This window comes from Malus sylvestris, chromosome 17 (genome assembly GCF_916048215.2).
Source record: "Malus sylvestris chromosome 17, drMalSylv7.2, whole genome shotgun sequence".
In the NCBI taxonomy this organism is placed as follows: Eukaryota; Viridiplantae; Streptophyta; class Magnoliopsida; order Rosales; family Rosaceae; genus Malus; species Malus sylvestris.
This window is the reverse complement of record NC_062276.1, coordinates 19,760,999-19,779,598: the sequence shown is the minus strand read 5'-3', so window position 1 is coordinate 19,779,598 and position 18,600 is coordinate 19,760,999. Positions and strand designations below refer to the sequence as shown.

The 18,600-nt window shown below is 36.6% G+C and overlaps 2 long non-coding RNA genes across 3 annotated transcripts; one reads left to right on the top strand and one right to left on the bottom strand.

Moving 5' to 3' along the window:
* The first annotated feature begins 1,087 nt into the window (after positions 1-1,087).
* On the top strand, positions 1,088-7,121 carry LOC126612674 (uncharacterized). Of its 2 annotated transcripts, none has more exons than XR_007619239.1 (2): positions 1,088-1,174; positions 5,476-7,121. It is a non-coding gene; the product is annotated as an uncharacterized LOC126612674 (long non-coding RNA). The 2 variants fall into 2 exon arrangements; XR_007619238.1 differs by lacking the exon at positions 1,088-1,174 and adding an exon at positions 5,310-5,385.
* A 3,647-nt stretch (positions 7,122-10,768) lies between these two features.
* LOC126612673 (uncharacterized) lies at positions 10,769-12,377 on the bottom strand. Its single transcript, XR_007619237.1, has 2 exons — positions 11,466-12,377; positions 10,769-11,264 (listed from the first exon to the last, which is right to left on the bottom strand). It is a non-coding gene; the product is annotated as an uncharacterized LOC126612673 (long non-coding RNA).
* Positions 12,378-18,600: the final 6,223 nt, after the last annotated feature.

The following is an 18,600-nucleotide window of genomic DNA, read 5'->3' as shown; positions in this document are numbered from 1 at the left end:
GCTGGCCAAACCATAGGGCTATGTTTGTTTCCCTTCACTAGCCCTCATTGGACCGGACTAGAGTAATAGTTAGTCCAGTCCCATGTTTGTTACTTCACGGGACTAGCTTTAGTGGGAGTAAACCGGACTCGCCTCGACTAAGGACCGTGCTAGACGGTCTTAGCGAGAGACATCGGGAACCATGGGACTAGCTAATCCCTTCGTCGCCCTCTGCTCGCGTCCCCTACTCTTTTCTCTGCTCGCGTTCTCTCCCTCTCTCTTCATCCCCAACCCTGAATCATGAACAAAGAGACATTGATTCGAACTTTAATTGGAGAACTCAGGAGCTCCGTCGGTCGCGCCCTGCTCATACCAAGCTTATCAGTCGTGCCCACCGATTGGGCTCCTTCTTCCTAGACCTCAATTTTTTACGGCAAGGACTTCGGGCTCTATCCTCCTTAACCTCTTCCATTGCCACCTCTGCTCCGCTTTGCCCCTCACATCTCCTTCTTCCCTGCTTCCCACAACCAGAAAACCCAGAAAAATTGAACCTAGAAAAAGGAAAAGGGAAAGAGACAGTGGCACAAATAAAATGGCAGAGAAAAATGAGAGAGAAGGGATGCAGTGGGCGGACAAAAAAAAAGAGAGAATGTGGTGAAATGGCAAAGAAAGAAGAGAGGGGAAGGATGCAGTGGGTGGACAAAAAAATGAGAGGAAGATGAAATGGCAGGGAAAGATGAGAGGATGTAGGGGGCGGACACAAAATTGAGAGATTCTAGAAGGGAAAATGATAATTTAATAATAAAATATTAGTATATATAGATTAAATTAATAATAAAATATTGTAAATATAAATTTAATAATATAATACATGAGTCCTGCTTTTTAGTCCGACACTACATCAAACGCTTCACTAAATCAGTCCAGTTTAATCTAGTCTAAGTCAGTCCAGCTTAGTCCCTGAAGCTAGTCCAGTCTGAGACAGTCCGGTGCAACAAACGCACCTTAGGAGTTTTAGCTAACAATCTTTGTTCCCATGGTCACTCATCCCATTCCTTAATCATCCTTGGTGCCGGAACTTTATAGGCCATATCCTTTGGGGGCTTTTGGAGAACTCATTCCTCCATCCAAATCTAACAACACATAGAGCCCAGAAGCACGTTTCCTCAAGTATTTTCCTTAAGTGTGAAGTATTGTAAGAACCTCATCTCTGTGAAATATACCAGAGCATTATCTTCTTCTTTTAGCTTTGATTTCCTGCCAATTTCCTTATGCAATCTTCAATTCTACATTTCATTTCCATAGTTAAGATGGTATTTAGAGCCGATCTCGCTCACGTGGTATGGCCGGTCTGATTGTTTCCACTGCTTACGATTGTGTGTTTAGGTGATGTTGTTTTAAAGAATTTAATTTCTTACTAAATATTGATTTTTTTTTCGGGTTATTACATTTACTGAAGGTCGATGCCATGACAATAGGTTTCTTGATGCTCTTTTGTTGAATTGTATGAAGGCCAATGCCAAGTTTTCTTTGATTTGTTGATAGTTTCTTGATTACTAAAGACCGATGCCAATGATGGATTTTTCTCTGATTCTTAAAGATTTACAATAGTAGATTGTTTGTAGTTGGTGTTATTCTTGCTTTGCACTTAGATTTTTTAGTTTGTCATCTGGGTTTTCTTGATGACTTAAATTTGCATCTGGATTTTTCTTGCCGACTTAAAGTTCCATTTGGGAAATTGTTGATATGAGTTGTTCTTCTTCTATTTGTTCGTTTCTCAATCTTTGACATAACCATGCTGAGTTCTATGAAAATTGAAAGTTTATTAGGGATGCTTACGATCAAGCTTAATGATGATAACTTCATTAAGTGGAGTTTGTAATTCTGTTCAATTCTTCTTGGATATGATCTTCTTAATCACTTTACTGGAGATTCTGTTTGTCCACCCAAGTTTGTTCTTAATTCTGAATTAAGGGTTACATTTGAAATTAATGCTGCTTATAAAGAATCGATGAAGGTAGATATAACATTGTTAAGTCTTTTGATTGCAACTCTGAGTGATGATGCTATTGAGCATGTCGTTGGATGTAAAATAACTCATGAGGCTTGGTTAGCTTTATAAGATAGGTATATATCCGTTTCCAGTGCTAGCATTAATCACTTAAAAGCTGAACTTCATACTATGCAAAATGGGGTGATAGTATTAATAAATACCTTATGCATTTAAAAGCAATCAAAGATCAACTTCAAGTTGCTGGAGAAAAGAAGACCATCAATTGATTGGTGCAAAGAAGACCATTGAGACTAGAGTCCATTCTTTAGTTCGAAGTACGGCAGCCATGTATATTAATACCAACCTTACAATTACTGATCCTAATGTGCATGTCTCACCTCAGTCTTCATCTTTTCGTGGGAATGCTAGTAATTCTAGAAGTTCTTTAGCTCCTCAATTTTCTCAGAATTTTGGCTATGGCTTCAATGGTCCTGGATCATCACTTATGCCTCAATCTTCCTCTGGTGGTAGTTATAGATCTAATGGGAATCATTTTAATTCTGGTGGTTCAAATAGAGGTCGATCTTTTGGATCTAATAACTATAGGCCACGAGGAAATGAGGGATACAAACTTAGATTTAATGGTCAAAGGTCTAATAATTCTTGGTAGCCATGGGCAGGCAATACTTCTACAATGTTTAAGCTTATTCCTCAATGTCAAATTTGCTCTCGCAAGGGACATACAACAATTACCTGTTTACATAAGAGTGATTCTAATCAAAGTGTTCAGGAGTGCCAAATTTATGGTAAAAAATGTCATATAGCTCTCAATTGTAGGCATAAAGGCAATTATGCCTATCAAGGCAAACCTCATCCTCCTTCATTTTCCGCAAATTATGCTTCACAGGGTTTTTAACCAAATACTCTCGGATTTCAACCATTCTCTCATCCTGATATGATTGTTTTTACTTGATCTTTATTACAACCCACATAATCTTGTCACTTAATATGTTCAACCAAAAGTGGTGTCTTTTCCTAATTCATCATATTCATCTGGTTTACCTACTATGACTGCTTAGCCTTCTCAAGGGTTCACTAATGAAGAGTCATGGATCATTGACACAGACGCTTCTCATCATAAGTCCTGACCTTTCTATGTTGACAAAAGAAACTCCTTATGAAGGTTTTGAAATTATAATTGTGGGCAATGGTGAAGGTTTGGAAGTTACCATATTGGTCATGGAAAATTGCAATCTAATTCACATGTTTTGCATCTTAGGAACATTTTACATATACCTATGTTGACTGTTCGCCTACTTTCCGTTAAACAATTGTGCAAGGATAATCATAGTTGGTTTATTTGTAAAGATGTTCAGTTCTTTATGCAGAACAAGGCAACATGGGTAATTCTTCATCACGGAAAGAATAGTAAAGATGAATTGTTCAGAATTCCTGTGCATGTTTTTCTAACCGTACTCAAAACATTCTTCTGGTTATCCCGGACATGCTGTCCAAACTTTCTTATGGCATCAAATGCTTGATCATCCATCTAATGAGATACTTATAAGTATGCTTAGAGATTCCAATATTGTTTGTAATGCTGATGAGAATGTCAAAATTTGTTCACATTGTATTAGTAGGAAGATGGAGTAAACTTCATTTTTCAAAAAGGTTTGATAGGATTGACATTAAATTTTCTGAGATACATAGTGATGTTTGGGGACCTTTTCCAGTTGTATCTATCGAGGGGTTTCGATACTATGTTTCCTTTATAGATGAAGTGTCACATCCCAGCCCGAGGCGGACCACTTCCCGGGCCCGCTCCACCATCGTAGCACGATATTATCCATTTTGGGCTTACCATTCCTTCACAATTTTATTTTTGGGAACTCACGAGCAACTTCCCAGTAGGTCACTCATCCTAGGAGTGCTCAAGGCTCATTTTCGCTTAACTTCGGAGTTCCTACAGAACCCGAAGCTAGTGAGCTCCCAAAAGGCCTCGTGCTAGGTAGGGATGGGAATATACATTTAATGATCACTCCCCTGGACGATGTGGGATGTCACAATCCACCCCCCTTAGGGGCCCGACATCCTCGTCGGCACACCACGGCCAAGGTTAGGCTCTGATACCAATTGTCACATCCCGGCCCGAGGCGGACCACTTCCCGGGCCCGCTCCACCACCGTAGCACGATATTGTCTGCTTTGGGCTTACCATTCCCTCACGGTTTTGTTTTTAGGAACTCACGAGCAACTTCTCAGTAGGTCACCCATTCTGGGAGTGCTCAGGCCCCCTTCTCGTTTAACTTCGGAGTTCCTACAGAACCCGAAGCCAGTGAGCTCCCAAAAGGCCTCGTGCTAGGTAGGGATGAGAATATACATTTAAGGATCACTCCCCTGGGCGATGTGGGATGTCACATGAAGCCACTAGGTTTGTATGGTTGTTTCCTTATATGAATAAATATGAAGTTTTTGGTGCCTTTGTTAAATTCTATGCATATGTTGAAAATCAGTTTAATGCCAAGATTAAGATATTACAATCAGATGGTGGTGGAGAGTTTATTAGTAATAGTTTTAAGAACTATTTGGATACACATAGTATTTTACACTATATCTCATGCCCATACACGACTCAGCAAAATGGTTAGGTTAAGACAAAACATAGACATCTTATTGAGACAACCATTATTTTGTTATCAGTTGCAAAGTTACCCCATAAGTTTTGGTATCATGCAACCTTTCTCATTAATCTGATGCCTTGTAAAACTCTAAAAATGTGTTCTCCTTTTACTAAGTTGTTTGGTAAGAAACCAGATGTTCTTAATTTGAGAATGTTTGGAGCATCAATATACCTTTATCTTAGGCCTTTTAATGCAAACAAATTACAACCAAGGTCTATACAATGTGTGTTTCTGGGTTATTCTTCAGGTTATAAGGGGGCATTGTGTTATAATTTACTCACAAGGAAGATCATTTTTTCTAGACATGTTCTTTATGATGAGATAACATTTCCCTATGTAGAATTGCAAGGTACTTCCACTGTTAGTAAATCTCAGACTTCTCAGTTCTTCACTCCAGTTTCACATAGACCTATAGTTGTGCAATTGTCTATTTTTGGTGATAATGCTATTGACTACTACAATTGATGTTTCTTAAGGTATTTCTACAAATGATTCTCTCAGCTTTATTGATCAATCACAAAATGGGTTAATTTCTCATGAGAATACTTCATCAAGTTCTTCTTGCCATGCACATGAATCACGGTCAAATACTACTCTTTCCAACCCTACTCCAATGTTGCTTGTCCTCCACACTAATCAACCTAAGGTTGTGTTGCCAGCTTGCAATTCATCCAATTCATGTCCACATATCCTGTTATTTCTTCCCAGGGAATACAAACAAGATTGAAAACTGGTACAATCACCAGAAAAGGCTACTTTGCTCTCACTACCATATTTCAAGAAGTTCATTCTTTAACACTTGCTGATGACAGTCATTTTTCAGGAGGGTTTACCTTCATTGCAAATATTATGGATGCATCTGAATCATCGACTTTCAAATAGGCTTCTCAAATTCCACAATGGCAAGTGACAATGCAATAAGAGTTTGATGCACTTTAAACTCAAGGAACTTGGGTTCTTGTCCCACCTTCTTCTGATAAACATGTGACAGGCTAATAACTCATATATTTCATGCGTTTATACCATCCATTCCTAATCTCTTTGTGATGTTTTTGAGTTAAACTGGTTGCATTTTACCTTATTTTGTGTTAGTGTGCAGTTACATGTACTTTAGGATAAATTTGAGGGCAAAAGAAGTGAAAACATGCCATTTTTGGAGCTGACCCTTATTCAAACGTGGAGAGAAGTTTAGTGGCTTGTTTTGGAGTCCAAATAAAGTTGTTACTTGTTTTGAAGCCCAAATAAAGAATCCAAAGAGAATATGGCTGGTTAGGAGACCAAGAGCATAATGGGAAAGGAATTGGAATATCTAGTGGTGACAATGTGGTGATATTACTTCTCTACGTTGATGGCATCATTATCACAAGTTCTAGTGTTTCCTTAATTCAATATGTGATTCATACTTTAAGTGAGGAGTTTGATCTTAAAGACATGGGTAAACTGGCTTATTTCATTGGTTTACAAGTCCAATGGTGATCTATTCATTAATCAGGGAAAGTATGTTAAAGATCTTCATTAAGCTGGTATAGTTGACAACAAACCATGTTCTACTCCTTGTATGCCACATAATCAAGTTCTTACAAATGATGGTGTCTTACTCAATGATCCTTCTTTCTATAGAAGTCTGGTAGGTGCCTTACAATATTTGACCTACACTAGGCCAAATATTGCATTTGCTGTTAATATCATTTGTCAATACATAAGTGCCCCTAATGATATTCATTTGGGAATGGTGAAAAGAATTCTGAGATTCTTGCAAGGTACTACTACATGTGGACTGACCTATACATCTGCAAGTTCCATACAATTACAAGATTATAGTGACTCTGATGAGGCTGCGAATTTAAATACACACATGTCTATTACTGGATATGTAGTGTATATGGGGGATAATCCAATATCTTGGCAGTCTAAGAAACAGTCTTCTGTTTCTCGAAGTTCAACTGAGGCGGAGTATCGAGCTATGGCTCATACCACAACTGATATTGCTTAGATCAGACTTATTCTTAAAGATCTGCATGCATATTTACCTTCTCCATTAGTTGTGTTTTTTAATAACCAATCTGCAATAGCTCTCAGTTTAAATCATGTTCAGCACTCTCAAATAAAGCATTTAGAGACTGACTTCCATTTTGTTCGAGAACGAGTTCAAAAATGGGATTTAACAGTTTAGTACCTGTGCAACAAAGATCAAGTGGCTGATGTTTTGACAAAAGGACTTCATAGTCCTGTTTTTCTAAGGTAGTGCTTCAATCTTAAATTGGGTTATCCCAATTAAGATTGACTCAAGGGGGGGTATTGGCTGAATATGCCATGTCACCGTACAACTAAGATAAGTGTTGCGTATGCCTGAAGCCAATGTAATTAAATATATAGCTTTTCCCTACTGATTGTATTTTCCCTTAAGTGTGAAGTATTGTAAAAACCGCCTCTTTGTGAAATATAACAAAGCATTATCTTCTTCTTCAAGCTTTGATTTCCTGCTAATTTCCTTGTGCAATCTTTAATTCTGCATTTCATTTCCATAGTTAAGAGGATGAATATCCTTTGCTAAGCAAAGAGGTGCTTCAAAGGTATACAAGTTTTTCAACTCTCTGTTTTTGCAGTTGAATAATGGTTCACTACCATTCCCAAGCTTTGAACTTCATGGTTTAAGTTTTGTTTTAAAGTGCATACAAGCATGCTTCCACTATTTAATTGTTAAATGCATTTATTATGTTGCTTAATGAACTTAGATTTTCAAATAATTTTCTTAAAAAAAGAAACATATGAATGGGTTGATCTATTTTTTAACCATTTATATGAAAAATGTAAAATAGTTCCCATCGTTTGATATGCAGACGACGGGACGGGACAGAACGGAGAGGGAACAAAGATGTCCTTGGATGGAAACAAGGAGGAAGAAGAAGGAGACGGAGAGGTTATAATTTTGTGTTCCACGGATGTGGAACGAGTCGTTCCAGGGGTGAGACAGAACGAAAATTCACCAAAAATTCGTCCCGTGGAATAGTGCATTCCACCTGTTTTAGACGCACCAAACGTAGGACGGAACGATTTGTCTCATTCCGTTCTATCCCGTCCTATGTACCAAATGATATCAAAGCGAAAGTTTTCTGCAGAAGTTTTTCAAAAGTTGTGGGCTCCAAAGCTCGCTAGAGTTGAGAGCTAAACACATATATATACTCTTGAAAACATAGTACACCTCAAACAACAAAACAGAGTACCACTAATAATGACAAAAGAAATTACGTACAAAAACCTTTCGAGCAACAATCAATTTTATGATTTGTTTGTACTATAGTTAGAGTCTTTGTATTTAGATCTCGTATAAATACTCGAGGAACTCAAATGTAATTATATAATAAATAAAAAGGCAAATATGTAATAAGTGAAAAAACCCTTATTCTATAAAATGACTCCCTCTCCTCATTAGGGGAGGCCAATTCTTAGGCCTGAGATCCTCAAGCCTCCCATATTAAGAGAAAAGCCTCACTCTCATTACAGAGACTCTCTCCATCACAATCCTCTCAGAGAAATACAATATCAATGTGAACGTAACCCAAACATTGGGGTGAACCACGATACATCTTGTGTTATTTACTTTCTTGCAGATTCACGATCGAATTTACGTTGTTCCAAGACCCCTCCGATGTTGTGCATCAACATTATTGTTCCTTAAATCTTTCAAAAGATTAAGTTATTGTTCCCTAAACTACTCCTAAATACTTTCTTTCTTAGCTAGTTCGCTATATCATTCTCAGAAGCTGTAAGCATCTCATGGTCCAAAATGTTTCTGGATTCATAACACGGTGGATTTGTACGGTACAAACTTGAGAGGCTGATCAGGCCTCATATACCTTGGATGCTTATCAATCTACGTCGCCACTGCTTCTGCCTATGTTTGTTTGTTATCTTGGTCAAATCCAGAACGGTTTCGAGTTCATTTTTTTTTCCAGTATGGAATTTGGGTACATTAGGAAGCCACGACCAACGCTTTGAACTGATACTCCTCGTCTTACTGAGCAGCAGCACACAAAACTGACGGCATCTTAGTTTTTCCCAGTGCCACCTTGGCTTGTAGCTTATTTATTTTACAGCTGTTTATTCTCACAGTACAACAGAAATAGTTTTTTAAAAAAGTACAGTAATACCAAACTAACCCTTATTAACATGAGAAACTTTAAAAATTAAAGGAAAACTAATGAAAAGGGCTTGAAAACTTTGAGTTTTAATGATAAGGACAAAATAAAGGGTAAAGTGAATAGTACCAGGATTGACGTTTTAATGTAAAAATGTGGTTTTTCGTTAAAGTTCCCTTAAATTAATTCTTGAATTTGTATAAGATTTGAAGTTCGGTCTGCCCAGCCCAACAGATAAGCTCAGTAGTGCATATGTTGGGATTAATCCTATATTTGATGAATAAGGAATAATTTGAGCAAAACACTGTGATCGTACATAAATAGCTAACATTGTGTTGCTAGTGATGTGGTGTTGGTAACTATTATTTAAAAGAATTTAGATACTTACTTTTCAGGAGTATTTACAATACATAAAGTGCTTCAAAATTGTTTTTCGTAATTTTGTTACCGATAACTTTAAACTTAACGCTTAGTGGTTTGATTTTTATTTCTCTAACAACTAATATTATCTTGTTGAGCTTTTTGGCTTTACTCATAATATTGTCACTTGCAGAAATATAAGAGACTGAAAAAAATATTTAGTTCGTGTTACCCATAGCAATTATGTACTTGGCACTTAGTTTAATTTTTTGTGCGAGTATTGTGAATATTGTCGTGGTTTCCTTCAGGCCCGAGGGTGTGACTGGGAACCTAGATGTTGAAAAGAGCACAACAGAGTCCTCTTGCTGAACTCATGTCACGTTGAGTAGACCTGTAAACAAATCGAGTTTATTGAGTTTGGATTGGGTTCAATTCGACCCGTTAATTTAACGGATCACTTGAATCCAACTCGTTAAGTTAACTGGTCATCCGAATTTAACCCGTTAAACTAGCGGATTATCCATTTCATCTGTTAACAATTTTTTTCTTTCTTTTTCTTTTCTCTCAAATCAAATCAAATCAAATAAATTCAAGAGAAAACACAACACACAAACACCAAACGCATACAAATCAGCAGCAGCAGCCGCCATGTGTGACGTAATAGTGCTGTACGCAGCTCCAGGAACGGGTCACTGTTAGAATTAAACATAAACCAATAACAAGTTATAAAAGCTGGTGAATAGAATGATGGTCATAAAGATGGATTCTTAGGTGAGGCCCTGTGATCACTAAATTGGAGAAGTTCATGTCTGAAACTGATCTCATGTTCAAGTGGGAGAAAAATGTAAGAAAATGAACATGAGATTGGGTGTTTTTGACGGTGAATGGTTAAGTCCAATTAGAATAAGAAAGCCTTATGAGAAGTTGTGAACAAATCCTTATTTTTGAAGGATTCTGTTAAAAATATTTGAACTGATATGGCTTGGAAAACATAAGTTGTTTTCTATAAGGATTGTAAAAGGAAATCCTTGTCAAGTTATAAGAAGGATAAATATGTGTTTTGGATTCAGTTTGATGCTTGAGAATCTTTGTGATTTGACTTGAGCAGTTGGTTGAATTCATATATTGGTAATTCTTTATATTGGAATGAATTACTAGTTGATAGTTTTACTATCTGTTGGACTTAATTGTTTCGAATTAAGTTAATGAATAGTGGGAGTGGATATTAAGGTCCACTGATGTTAGTTTGGTCATAATGTTATAAGTGCAAATTGAACATATGTGATTTGAAGTTAGCATTTACATATATGTTGTAATTGACAGCTTTTGGTCCCATGTTTTGAAATGCACGGATAGATTGTTTATGATGTTAAACAAAAGACTTTGTGATCAACCTATTATAGTCTTAATCGAACTAGTTTTCTTGGTTCATACTTGCTCAAGTGAAAGAATGTTAGAATATGAGCATGAGTATGAATCGGTTAACTTGGTTGTAGGATTAGAGATTGAATAGGAAGTCTTGTTGAGAATGGATTTGTAAATCCATGTTGTAACTGGACTGCTATTTGGAATGAATTGGTATTCCATATGGATTTTAATAGGGGAATCCTTATAGAATTTGGCTAAGATTGTATAGTATATATATGGTGGCCTCTGCTCTCGCAGTGTGGACTCAATACAAGACTAAGACCTATTATTAGTTGAGAACCTTGAACACTGAAGAGAGGAGAAGGTGCACTGCAACATTGTTACAGAAATCAGACATGGCAACCGGTTCAAGTTCATCTACAGGTACGGTTTTCTCCATACATTGGTTTAATGAACATTGATTTGTGTTTTGATAACAGTAGCTCATATAACTTGTTATTGGTTTATGTTTAATTCTAACAGTCACATCATCTCCATGGTGGAGCTCGGCAAGCTCATCCACCGCTACGGTCCCCACAAGTTCTCCATCACCATTCTTTCCACCTACGGCAGCTTCTTCGACACCCCTAAGTACGATGTTGTCTGGAACTCCAGTCAAACTGGTCCTTCCATGAACCACCAGGTTCCCATCATTGATCGAAATCTGCGGTGTCACCGTCATGGTTGATGACTGCCTGCCCAACTACTGTCTCACAACATAAAACACCATGGCATTGACATACATACATGACCAGAACAACAAATTAACACATTGCACATTCAATGGGATAAAACAAAACAAAAATTCAAGTTTTATATTTATAATCATCAATCAGATAAAATATTTCAAATTTCATCTTTAGTTCATAAGTAAAAAACACATAATCTTTGGGAACAAAAAAGATACCATCAATGGAAAAAATTAAGAACCCAGGCGAGTTGCATGCTTGTTTTTCTGGTAAATGTAAAAATTGAGGCAAAACTGATGCAGAAAACAAAAACCCAGAAGCGAAAAAGGGAAAGACTTGAGGATTTTGAAGCAAACAAAGAGCTCAGGCCCCGCCTACATCAGCGGCACCGCAATCATGGTCGACTTTGTTCACCAGGCCTGTGTTCCTCCATAACGGGTGGTTAACGGATTCGTGGGTTCACCCAAAATAACCCGTTATTTAACGGGTGATTAACGGGTTGACCTGTTAACCATCTGATCCGTTTATCACTCATCTGAGTACTAATTTTAACAGGTCAGATCGGATCGGATTAACATATCGGGTTGAAAATGTCAGGTCTAACGTTGAGAGGCGTTCGCAGTTTTGCCGTGCCCGCGCACCCAGTATACCTGCAAGTAGCACTTAGCTCTGTACATTAGTTTTGTATTCAGGTCAGGCTTTTTGTTTTTGTTTTGCCTGACCATTTCAGCCTATTCGGTTTATATATGCGTGCATATATTTGTATATCACAGCACATTGATATGGTGGGTAGGAAGAACTCAAAGAGTTAATCAAATGGGACTAAATCATTGATTCCATTCGTGCAGATAATTGCTTACTACGAAACTCGCCCTTTGTGGAGGGTAATATTCAAATTCTGTTACACTATGTTTGGATGAAGAAATTTAAGATTACTAAGAAATTTTAAAATGACGGAAATTGAAATGACAAGATTTTATTTTCAAGAATTTGTAAATTTTCTTGTTTGGTTAATCTAAAAGAACAATGGAATTGAACACTGAATTTGTTATTTTTAAACTCTAAACATAGAAATTGGGAAATGACACCTATTTATATGGAATTTGAACTTGGGAATTGAAGGTCCCAAATTCCAAGCTTTTTTTCTACGCGGAAATTCTAAATTTTCATGTTTATGAATCCAAATAAGGAAATTCTAAACATAGTGTTATTCTTTGAGATTGTCTACTTACACTTCTTTTTTATATAACGATAAAATGAAAACTCAACGCTGAAATTTAAATCTAACGACAAAAATAATAAAGTAATTATTTTAAAACAGATTCATTTAAAAAAAAATCATAAACTCTATAAATACTCATTTATTTGTCGTTTATCTATACAAAATCAATTCCTTCCTCACATAATTTTCATCCTTCTTTTCTTCGTCTTTTTTAGTTGTCTTTAGGACAAAATGCAAGAGGTCAAAATGGGAGAAAAAAAAGAAGATCAAGCTATATGTGAGGTTTGGTGTTGCGATTTCTCAAATGAAAATTTATTGTTCTTTGGTGATTGTTTAGGTAGTTTTGAATAATAAATGTTGAAGTTTGGTTGGTTAGTTTCTATATATTAAAATTTGGTTGATGTGTGTATTGAAGTTTGGTTGGTTAAGTTGGTCATTGTTTAGGTAGTTTTCACTGGTGAATTGGTTGATGTATATTGAAGTTTGGTTTGTTGAGTTGGTCATTATTTAGGCAATTTTCATTGGTGAATATTGAAATTTGGTTGATGTATATTAAAGTTGGTTGGTTGGTTTGTATATTGAAGTTTGGTTGGTATGCGTATTGAAGTTTGGTTGGTTGGTTGGTGTATATGTTGAAAGTTTTGTTGGTTGAGTGATTGGTTGGTGTAATTTGTTCGGTTTTGAAAATTTGGTCGAATTTTAAATTTTTTTAGGTGAAAACATTCATAAAATTAAATTAGGATAACATAATTCAAAGTAAAAAAATTCTTTCCAAAAAAAAAAATAGTGTTAAGGCCATTCCACAACAATTAACATATTTTAAATCCTGAAATTTAGGTCTAGAGATGAGTTACATCACTGTTCACAGATTAAAATTTGGTCTTTGTTTTTAGAAGAAATTGTTTCTTTTAATGTACTTTTGTTTTTTTTTCAACTTTTAATGTACTTAAATATTTGAGGTTGGTAGTTGCAGTTGGTCTTAATGGGTCAATAAATTCGGGTCATAGTATGAGTGGGTATTCGGGTTCTACTAGTTGGAGATGCGTCTAGGCCTCTACTGAAGGTGATGTAACGCATGGAACTGTCATTGGAAAGGCATGATGAATGAGATGAACGAATTTTACTCTCTTTGTGCTTTTATTTCGTTTTTGTTGTAAAATGAAATAGAAAATGAACGAAATTACCCGAAAAATGTAGAAGTCTTGAGTGATGAATGATTCTTGGGATGAGTCGCGGACTAAGTCGCTTAAGACGTTTCACGGCTTTGCCCAAAGTGTGCAAGCAGTTCACAAACACCACGTCGTCCCCAGGACAAAACAGCCCAGAACCTTCTTCTTCTGATAAAGTTTTTCCTTGCATAGTGGAAGAGCCTTCGAACTCACACCCTCTCAATATATTGCTTATAAATCAATATATGTAAAACTTTTTTTTCTTGTTTTTACTTCTAATCCGCATAACCCAAAATTACAAATATATATGTGTTGGTGTGTGTCCTGGTATCCGTTGAGATGGCCATTTTTATAAAATCATGATTGCATGTGTGTATGTATGTATACATTATAATAATAAAAAATATGTTGAGATTGCAAACTGTTGGAATCAATGCAAGTAAAAGCCAAAACGCCAGGAATCATGGTAATCAAAACGGACAAAAAATCACAACGGGACAAAACGTAGTCAATTCAAACTGAAAAAGAAAACAAAACAGTTTGAAAATTAACATTGGTAATAAAGGAAAATATTATATATATAATATTGGTAATAAAACAAAATATAAATATATTTAAATATTTAAATAAAAACATAACTGCTCCAACAGTTTTTCTGCACCTTCTTCCTTTTACAAATTAGGGCCACGGTCCACATGGGTCCGCGGTATGGTGCCGACCTCGCACTTCCTCCTTTCATGGGAAGCAAAGGTTCACTCGCTCCCTAGTTTCGACGACATTGGTGGCGGAGCACAAGTAGGAATTCATTCTGATTGCAACTGTTATCCCCTAAATTGCCCATCATCTTTTCCGACAGAGCTTGTCCCTTCCACACCCTCTTATACTACTTCACTCTTCATCCCATCAGTCACAACCCCACCTACACAAATACCATTGAGAGTTGTCTCACATCGGTGAGGGACAATGTTTGCTATGTGCTTATATGGTCTTGAGCTACTTACCATATTGTCAATTGGTTTTATGGTGGAACCCCAATTTTATAATGGTATCAGAGCGGGTTGTCTTCGTGTGAAGCCAAACGGCCACACGCGCTCCACATCACCCAGTTGTTGTCTACGTGTAGCCTTGAAAATCTGTCACACGTGCGGGGGCGTGTTAAGAGTTGTTCCACATCAGTGAGGGATAATGTTTGCTATGTGCTTATATGGTCTTGGGTTACTCCTAATATTGTCAATATATTGTAAATTGGTTTTATAGTAGAACTCAATTTCATCAAATACAACCCTCTCATACTTAATGTACCCTTTTTTGTTTTGTGTTACTCTTCTACCACACAATCTCTCCTCTCTTCTTCTCACTCAAGATTCTGATCCTCCTCCACAATTCCCACGACAAAGGTTCCAGCTTTGGAGAAGAACAATTGCTCAAAGTCCCCACTTGGACAGTTGAAACGTTTCGAGTTTATTCTTTTCTTCTTCTGCTCTTATGATACTCAACGAATTTTTTTGTTTCTGAATTCTAGGTTCTGTTCAAATTGAGAATTAACGTGTGGGTGTTGTTGAATTTTGAAAAATGAGTTGGGGATGATTGGAATTAAAAATTTGGGTAAATTACATAGTAGCCCCTCAGGTTTTGAGGTCAATTACAACATCATACAACAACTTTAAAACATTTCACTTTCATACATCCAGTACCATTTTATTTGAAAATAATACATCCGTTAGATTTTCCATCCATTAGTCTATTAAATGCTGACGTGGCTGCCACATTTGTGCTGATGAGGCTGCCACATGGCAAAAAAATTAATTTAAATTTTTTTTTTTTAAATCTAATCTTCTAAATATTAAAAAAAAAACCTGAAACCTTTACCCGCAACCCCCAAAACCAGAAACCCAGCGCAGCAACCTCCTCCTCCCCCCCACCCCCCAACGACCCATTCCCGTCAAATCCCCCTTCCCCCGACGACCCACTCCCATCAAATCCCACCCCCCCCCCCCCCCCGACGACCCACTCCCGTTAAATCCCCCTCCCCGACGAGATGGGTTTTTTTTTTCTCCTTTTCTTTTCTGGGTTGCAGATACTGGGTGCGGAGGAGGAGGTGGAGGATGGGTGCACGGTGGGTTTGGGGAAGACGAGAGGGAGGAGAAAGAGGTGGGTTGCAAGGAAGATGAAGATGGGGGTTTTTTTTTTCTCTCTTTTTTCTTTCTAGGTTGTAGGTTGGGCTTGGATGGGGGTGGGGGAGATGGGAAGATGGGTGCGCGAAGGAGGTGGAGGATGGGTGGGAGTGGTTTTGGATTTGGGTTATAGTGAGGGAGGACGGATTGGGAAGATGAAGGAGATGGGGTTTCGGCGGGGTATAGGTTGGGGGAATATGGGAGCGGGGAAGAAGAAGGTTGAGGGTTTTTTTTTTTTTTTTTTTTTAATTTTTTTTAATAGTGTTATATTATAATATTTTTAATGTATAAATTTTTTTTTTTTTTTACCACGTGGCAGCCACATCAGCACAAATGTGGAAGTCATGTTAGCATTTAACAGACTAGTGGATGGAAAATCTAACGGAGGTGTTATTTTGAAATAAAATGGTACTTGATGTATGAAAGTGAAATGTTTTAAAGTTGTTGTATGGGGTTGTAATAGATCTCAAACCTGAGAGGCTATTATGTAATTTACCCTAAAAATTTGTAGCATTTTTTGTTTATGTTTTTTAATAAGTAATTTTGGATTTCTGGTGTATTTTTTATGTGTTTTTGGCATAATTGAATTATTAGTTCTAGTTACTTGATTTGGAGTACTTGAGAAAAGTGATATTGATGTTTTGACTTTTAAATTAAGGAAAACTAATGAAAAGTTCAAAAAATTTTAATTTCAATGAAAAATGATAAATGAAGATGTAGTAAATAATATCAAGGAAATGTAAAAATATGATTTTTCGTTAAAAATGAACAATACTAAAAGTGTTTTGTTAAAACTTCTTTTAAATTACGCTTTGTTAGGCTTAGTGGACTGGAGTCTTTCTTTTCTTTAAACTAAGTACCAGTTTGGTATTGCTTATATTTAAAAAAAAACGGCTATAAAAAAAAGCTAGGATCTTTCCAGCATTTGGTAACGTCTTATAACCAGTTTTTTTTTCACAATTTTTGATAAAAAAAAAGCTAAAAGTTCAAAGCAGCAAAAATCAACTTTAAAAAACCAAATTTTCAGCCTCTGCGCAAACCTCTTTTCCAATAGGCGCTGAGTCTTTAATGAAAATCTCACATACCCAAAATGACCATACCCAAAATGACCTCAAGCAATTAAATAATTTACAATCATACAACCTGCTTTCGGAATCAGTCGGAGTCAAGGTGGTGATGCAACGGGCAATATTACACCAACCCTCTCTGTCTACGGCGGCGCCAGGTGCCTTTCTCGATGGTTGTTTACCTCTGATGGTAATATCCCCACAACCCAATTGAACTAACAAAAAACCCATATGGAATTACCAACATTCCGAAGCTCAAACACTCACCTTCCATGCTGAGACTGGATTTTTTTTGAGGTTATTCAAGATCGTGAGGCCGTACTTCAAGGCCTTGGAGCGGCGGACCTTGAGCTTTCAGACCAAGAAGAGCTATCCCAGGCCCCTCTTCCTCCATTGTCGACCTGGTTTCGAGCTTGCAATCTAACCCGCCAATGAACCATCCAGCACGAAGGAAAATTTTTTAGGATTTCAATTGAGAAAGAAAGAGATCACATGGAGAAAGGATGATCGAGAAAGAAAATGTGAAATGGGAAGAAGGCGGAAACAACGAGAAAGGGAAAGGAAAGAGAGACATGTGAGAGAAAGAGTGTTTGAGAGGTGCTTCTGGAAAGAAAGTGGGTTGGCTCCCTTTTAATTATGATAATAAAACATAAAAAGATGGGTATTTTGGAGATGCTAACGATAAATTGATTAGTTATTGATGTTTTTGTCATGTAGCTAGCTGAAATAGCAAAAAATTAGTAGTGAAGATCTTATCATATTCAGTTTAAAAGATTTTGATATTTTTAAGTAATTTGTGGTACTAATTAGTATTTAGAATAGATTTAAATTAAGATATGAATATTTTAAAAACAGCAAAGTATGTTTAATAATTGATATTTGTTTGTGTTGGCCCAAAAAACTGTCAATCAATTAAATTAATAGCACATCTAAGTACTATGCCTTTTTAGTCATTTTACACAATCACAGCTGTTGTATATAAAGATTTACCAGACACTATAATATTGTTTTTTTTTTGCCAAAAGTACTTTTATAACTATAGTTTACCAAACACATTACTGCTTTATTTCACAACTGTTTATTTCCACAGCACAGCAGAAACAATTTTTTTTCAAAGCACATAAATACCAAACTAGCCCAACAATGAAGTCTCAAGGGTTTCGTAAATCTGCCTGCACTTATAGCCATGGATTTTTTTTTTTTTTGGGTTGTTGTACACTCTTGTATTGGTTATGAACAGAAGATTTTCATACCTTATGATATGTAAACCTCAAGAATGAATGGAGTTTGTGGAGTAAAAAATAATCAAGAGGCGACATGTGAATTTTTGGGTAAAAAGGACAAAATTATCCTCGAGGCACATCGGGATTCCTACGCGCGAGCAGTGGACAATCATCTCTCAATCAAGTCAAAAATGCCCAAAATAGGTAACAATTCAAAGTTATTTCATCCATCCTCATCCTATATTTTCCACAAGGCAATTATTTCATAACCTTCAAAACATTCCATATAAATTGAGTTAATTGGCTAATTAATGGATTTATTCCTAATTAATCCATTAATTACCAATTAAATCACCCATTTCACACAAAAATACCCCAAAGGGCCGGCCACCTTTTCTCAAAAGGGGAACCGGCTATATATTGAACCCCATTTTCTCTAAAAACCTAGGTCTTCACTCTTGCTTTATACTCAAAACTCTCTAAACACTTTTCTCTCTA